Source organism: Dasypus novemcinctus, chromosome 15 (assembly GCF_030445035.2).
Source record: "Dasypus novemcinctus isolate mDasNov1 chromosome 15, mDasNov1.1.hap2, whole genome shotgun sequence".
NCBI lineage: Eukaryota > Metazoa > Chordata > Mammalia > Cingulata > Dasypodidae > Dasypus > Dasypus novemcinctus.
The window spans coordinates 46,343,756-46,351,379 of NC_080687.1; positions in this window are offsets into that span (position 1 = coordinate 46,343,756).

Below are 7,624 nucleotides of genomic sequence, written 5' to 3' on the forward strand. Positions count from 1 at the left end.
GAAATCAACCTTAGAACCAAAACACAAACATCTCCTGAATGTTAAAAAAAATATATTGAGAATTATTTATGTGTATTTTTATACTAACAGGAAAAAATTTGGAGAAAAGGAATTGGAGAATTTTTAATTGTTTATTTGTTTCTGTTTTTGTTATTTTTAAAAATGTTTATACTGGAGAGTTCCAAGAGATAAAAGTAATGTGTTATAACCTTTATTTTAGGAAAGATGGAAATTGTGGAAACAAGCAACAATTACAAGAGACTCTAATTTATATCAAATAGATGGACAAATTAGTATGTTCATTGTAAGCATTCAATAATTGTTAACCATTATTTTTGTTATTTTAAGCTCTGGGGCTATAAATACAAAGAGACAGAGTTCTTTTTCTCAAGGACAGGGCACTGAGGAGAAGCACAGATAAGTCAATAACTGCAAAACAATGTGGTAAGTGCTATAATGAAAGTATACAAGAGAAGGCAGTAATTGCATAGATAAGTAATTACAGATCCTGTCTAGAAGAATCAAGACATGCACCACTGTGGAACTTCCACCTTCGTGTAACAGCATTTTAATGAATTAGTGTGTTCTCATTAGACTCATTGTTTGATCTTTAACTTCCCACTGTGTTTAGGTATAAAAAATAAAATTTGATATTGTGTATTGAAAAATCAACCAGTACATTTGATATCTATTAAATTAACAGCTTTAAAAAAATAGATGACTATTTGTAATCAGTTGATGCCATATTTTTTTCTTAAATTAGGCTCTCTTCATAACTATTACACAATTTCCAGAAAACTCTAATGAAAAAATTTACCTTCTTACAATTGGAAACTCCACAAAGACACAAGTCTAAAATTCATGTGGATTTTGCTAAGTTTTTTTAAAATTGTTAATAGCGGCTAAAATTGGCTGACAACAGAGGATTGTGAGACGTTTTGTTTGTCTAAAGTTGTTACATGTTTTATAAATTATATAAGTTATGGTTACAAGCTTGAAGTTATATGTGTTAAGTTATGTGTTTCTCTTCCCGGCATGTATTTTATGAAGTCTCTTCTAAAGGTGATCACAAACGCATTTTTCAGTTGTATAGTAGGGTGGTATTTAGGCATTACAGTAGCATTGAGACTTTATCAGAAATAGTTTAAAAGTTGAGCAATGAAAACTTAAGAAAGATTAGACAAAGTAAAATATTATATATTGTCACTGTAACTGAGAATTGAGAAATAACAAACGGTTATTTGTACTGAATCATTATATAGATTTTTTTTTACTTCTTTGATATGAAACACACATAAACACATGATAACAATATTTTTAAAAATAATTTTGATTAAAACTTTGAATGATTTCACAAACTTACGTTCTTAATAAGGTAGCTGTTATACTTATTTTTACAGACTTGGGGTGCTATAAAATTATATGGTGTTGTCTTCAGCATCCAGTATAGTGCACAGACCTTTAACAGTCCTTTATAAAATAGCCTTTGCATGTAATGATCATATATTAGAGTTTTTCCTTTTCCTTAAGTTCATGTGCCCATTTTTTCTTTTTTCTTTGTTTTGAGTATTAATTCTTTATCATTTCTGGCTGCCATTTCTTACAACACCCAGTTAGTCTATTCTACAGTCTACATTTTCACATGTTTAATTGTTTTTAATGTAAATATTAGGAGGCTATATCAAGGCTAAAATATTCTTTCATTTAATTATGGACTAATACCTATAAAAAATCCAATTTTTGCTAAGTCAATGCATTTATCACTGATTAAAATTTTAATCATTTTAAGTTAATATCTAAGATGAAATAAGGAAACTAATCCTTGTTTTAAGGCACCGGAAAATGAACTGACACACACAAAAAAATAAAGAAGAAAAATAAACACCTCCAATTGAACTAAAACTTAATTTCTCTTTCAATGACTTAACAGATAGTATTATTGAAGAGACAGTAGACTTTTTTAATATGCAGACAGAGTTAACATAACAAGGTACTTCAGAGTAAAATGCTAATTTTAATACAGAAACATTAGAGAATTTCCAGAAAGGTTAGGTGAAAACTTTGAAGAGGCAGAAAAGGACTGGTGATAGTTTACTTAGATGAAATGAGGATTAAAAACTCCCTGAAGAGGAAGAGTTTGCCTTTTCCACAGTATCTACCATTTAAAGACATTCAGAGCATTCTTGAATAATAAATTTACATGGGGTAAGAAAATTCCAATTTTGAGCACTTTTCAAATGTCTTAGGAATAATGAAGTATCTCTGTGCTTATTTAAGGGACAATAAGAGGAAAAATACAATAGAAATTCATCACTTCAAACTCATTGGACTTTATCTCAAGCAGAAAAATCATGTAAAATGAAAATGCATGATACATTTTTCATATTGTGTTTAGACTTGCTAAATGTTTGTTTAAAAACATTTATTTAAGTTTTGCTTTGTTTTGCTTGATTTGTCTGAACAAAAAATTGGTCTTTAATGTTATGAAAAGCATTTATGGGAGTGAGATCTTTATTATGTTTTCTTGCTGATAGAAAAATATCCATTATTTTAATTAATTATGTCAGGAGAAATCCATATTATAATAACAAGCAATCTTTTTCATGACAAATACTGTGTACATGCAAACATAATATCAAAATTTATTTTTTAAAGTCAGAAGAGGCAGGAACCTGAAATATTTAGTAAAAGTTGTTAGACAGAAAACTACATTCCTTAATAACAACCAAAATTTTTTCAAAGTAGAGGAACTTTCCAGATCATAAGTTATGTATTCCAATATTTCTGCCACTCATGTGTAAATTATTCTTTTAAAATGCTTAAAATAATTGAAAACAGATGAATATTTTGAGCATAATAAAAATTCTTTATTCAAGTTTCTTCCCTCTTAGAAAACCCTTTCTTTGATGGTAACGGGGTAGGACTACAAAAGTATTCTTCAGTCCTGTATGAATATCATGCATTTCAAATGAGCAGATTTGAATTAATGAGGTCATGAGGTCTTAATGAAATAAAGAAGTTTCTCTGTGAATTTAAAACTGGCTGTTTTAGTTTGCCAAAGGACTGCCGATGCAAAGTACCAGAAATCTGTTGGCATTCATAAAGGGGATTTATTTGGAGTAATGCTTACAGTCCCAAGGCTGTGAAAAGTCCAAACTGAGGCACTATCAGAGATGCTTTCTCGCCAAAGTCAGCTACTGTTGATCCTGGTGAATTGCCACATGGTGAAATAAGATGGTCACCCATCTCTACGCAGATTTCAGCCTTCCTCTCTGGGCTCACCCTTTTCCTCCTGTGCTGCTCTCGGGGCCCAGCCTCTTGAGGCTTTGTGCTTAAATGATCCTGTAGTGCTCTCTCTCCTGGCATTGGGCTTGTCTATGTAAGCGTCGCCTGTTCCCTTCTCTTCCCAAGTTCAAGTGTAAACTATTGGGCAAATGACTCATCTCTCTGCTGCCCCAGCTATTCAAGCTTTCTCTTTTCTGTCACATGGCAGGATCAAAAATTTCAGCACTCTCTCTTCCTCTGTCTGAGTGAGTCTTTACCTGTGTTTCCATTTATATCAGACCCAGCAAGGGGGGGGGGGAGACTTAAACTGAGTCACACTTCATGATGTAGTCCAATCAAAAGCCCTAAATCAATCTTATCAAGTAATTGAATCAAAGACCGCTCAGCTGAATTTAATACAGTCAAAGGGTACCATGACCTGAGGAATAGATTAGCTTACAAATATAATATTTCTCTTTTTGGGATTCATGAAAAAATGGCTAAAAAACAGTCACTAGGCCAGTTTATGCTAAATATAATTTCTCTGATGTTGGTACTTAAAATGGGGCTTGGAGGATTTTTTTTTTTAATCCTGAAAAAATTTTTAATTTAAGAACAATTATTTTAAGAACAATTACATAAAAAGAAAAAATGAAAACTCTTATCTTTTGGGATAGACTGAGTAAACATGAGAGCCAGCATACATTTAGAGTACCACCTAAAAAAAAAAGAACAAAGGATTGTAAAAAGTGGGATAATTCTACCCAGACAGACTCTTTATCATAGAGACCTCCTTCCAGAAGATCTATAACAGCAAATTAGCCACTTGAGTCAATGCCCATCAATGAAATCTAGGACCCTGGAAAAGGGAAACTTTCACTGCATACTCAAAAGTTAGCATGCTCGGATATTGCTAGGATATGCATTTTATTGAACTCTATGCCATCCAATGATAGCAAGTGAGGGGTTTGTTATCCAAAAGTTAGAAAGTTTTTATAGTAGATATTAGTCACTTAGACACAGCATTTTATGCAGGTGGGAGCTTTGTAGAGAAGCTTTTCTGTGATGATGGTAAAAAACCATCACACAACTTTAGAAGTTTTCTAACAAATCCAGTTTAAATCCAGAAAAGGACCACATGCAAAATATTATAACTATAGATATGGCAGTGGTATATGTGGGCTATCAAAGTTCTTGCCCACCAGATCAGTTCTGTTGCCTTTGAATTTATTACTTATAATAAGCTCTTGAGGAAAAATATGGAATTTACCTACTAATTTAGGGACCAAATTAGTGCACTATCCCTCCAGTATGAAATATGAAGGAGTTCGTTATACTGTAAAACCACCATACAGTAAGATTTCTCCCCAAGTTTTTATGGCGCTATCCCCATTCATATATATTAGTTATTCTGAATTATACCTAGTGCTAGAAATAGTGGAGGTAGAAATATTGGAGCTGTTTTTGAATGTATCAGTATAAGAATGGCAGTCCCTCATTTCTAAAAGAAGCAAAACTCCATAAACAAATGCTCTAACTCTGCAGAAAGTTTATTCTAGTTCTGGATGTTGCATATGTTATACTTCCAACATCAAACTGATTGAACTGCTTAAATGTTCCAAATATGAGCTTTCAGAATGCAGAATATGTGCATTCTGAAAGCTCACATTTTTCACTGGCAAACACTTTTTTATGTTTTACAAGTTCTGTTGTTAACTGTATTTCTTTTTTATAATGGCCTAAAAAAAGGCTTAGGGGTATGTAGCAGTTTGGTATTGTTTATGAATTCCAAAAATAGATATTGGATTATGTTTGTAATTTGGTCTGTTCCTCTGGGGATATTAGATTGTATTCGATTCATAGGTTTCACTCTTACTTGATTAAATTATGATTAAGTCTTTGATTGGGCTGTGCCAGTAGGACATTGAGTCCTTGCCCCCATGGTGAGTGGGGACGCACAGAAAAAAAGACATAGCAGAGGAGACAGTTATGGATTTTCAATGCTGGAGCACTAGGAAGTAAATATACAGAGAAGCAGATATATGAGGTAAGAGAGAAGGCTCCATTTGACATGGCAGAGACCTGGGAAAAGAGACAAGCCATTCACCTCATAGTTTACAGCTGGCCTTGTGGAGAAAGCAAAGCAGCTGAGTTCAGAGAGAAATAGTCCCAGGATAGAGATGAGACTTATCCCAGCCCACAGCTGATATTGGAAGAAGCTGGGACAATGGAACCTTAATAGGAAGAGGAAGCCTGAACCCTTGCAGATGTTGGCAGTCATCTTGCTCCAATACATGGCAACAGATTTTGGTGAGGAATGTAAATTATGCTTCATGGCCTGGTAACTGTAAGCTTCTACCCCAAATAAATACCTTTATAAAATCCAAGGTATTTCTGGTACTTTTCATCAGCACCCCTTTGGCTGACTAATACATGGTGCTAAACTGCTTTTGATTTCATCATTAAATGGGGATATTTCTCTAAATGGGAACTAGAATTGTGGCTGCTTTAAGGGATCCAAGAGATCAGTCCTTGAATAACGTGAATGGATAATTATGTTAAACCAGGTAATTTTCTACAGCACCAAGCTAAACACTTCCAGATAAAATTTCCTGAAATACTCTACTATAGTGACACCAAAAATGTGACACAAAGGCTATCACCCACTTGGATCCCCAAACCCCAAGGCAAGTATTTTAATAATTAGTACACGGAATCTAACAAGACATTGCAAGACTCTAAAATAGCTTATATAAGCTAGTCAGTTTTGTACTTACGTTTTCTATGTTTCTGCATTTTAATAACTGAGTTTCTGTCTTTACATCTGACTAATGGTGAAAAACTTTTAAATAAAGCTACAAAATCTCCATTTGTGTCTGTCTGTATGCTTGATGCGTAATATTTTTCTACTTCCAGATGGTATTACCAAATTAACTTATACAATTCCTTAAAAATAACTTTGATCAAATTTGCTTAAAGATAAATAGGCACTTTTATATAATTTAATACTCAGATAGTCCCAGAAATTAAGGAAACCAAACTTCTACTATTTCCAATGAATAAAGAGTGTTCATATAACTAATTCCAACTTTTCTTTAAATTCAGGTAAATATTTGATTAAACAGGACTAGTTTAATAGGACTAATTAAATAAAAACAACCACATATTCTGAGTTAACAATGTTAATTACAATGAAAGCTTAAAATTGTATTCTACTTGAGGATGTTCTTCCTAAATTTATACAGGTTACTGACCAAATAAGGTAGCTAACATTATCTCTATTAGACCTAGTAAAAGACACACAAAAAAAATGTGTTTAACAAAATTGACAAACTTTATTCAAGAGTAATTGTGTTTTGTAAAATGTTGGCTTAATGATAGTTTCCTCAATCTTTTTGGTAACTTAAATATGTAAAGTATACAGGATGTGTTCTTATCAAAGAAAAAGAAAGTAGTTTGTCCTAAGTTGCAGAATGGTTACTTAGAATGAAACAGGAATGTATAGGGCAAAAGCTGAATGGATAAAGAAAGTTCTAGAAGGTTTGCAGAAAGTTTATTTTATTTGTCCTGGTCAAAGATGGCTAAGATTTTATTGGTTTATAAGATTTTTAAGTGTCTTCTTATCAGAAAGTATCTTCACACAAAACTTGAATTTGTTTTTCTCTGTTGGCAAAGTTTTCTTAGATTATTGGTCTGCTCTTAGTAAAAGTTTGTAAAAGTTTTTTCATAGGCATCTGAATAATCTACATAGAAGGCAAAGATCCCATATTTTATTAAAATAATCTCCTGGTTTTATATTTACCTTAACATCCTTTAGTGTTTTAGAAAACATCATCTCACTTTTAAAAGAATTACATTTTTTTTACAATCATGTTAACCCCTCTACTTACTTTTCAAAACATTTATTTTCACTTTGGTTAAATAGAGAACCAAATATTATTTCACAGTAACCCATTTTCCTATTTAACAAAATAGGTTTTTTAACCTACCTATAATTTGGACTGTATGCGTATAACATATATATTATCTACCATAAATTCCAATCAGAAAGCTAACCTAGGATCTTTTGTACATCAGGCTTCAAATTGACAAAAGAAGGATATACCCAAATTCCTTAAAATACCGTAATACAGGGTTCTGGTTTTTTGTATGAACTATCGTACCTTGCCTAGGAGCTTATGACCTAGAGTGAACAGTTATTCAGTACATCTAACATTATGAAACAGAGATTATACACAACTGTCAATGAACTTCAGGCCCTTTAGGCTGAAGTTGACAGCTTAGTATCAGTGGTATTACAAAACAAAGGAGTTCTAGATACTCTGAATGGCAATAAACAATGTGCACTTGCGTTAATATG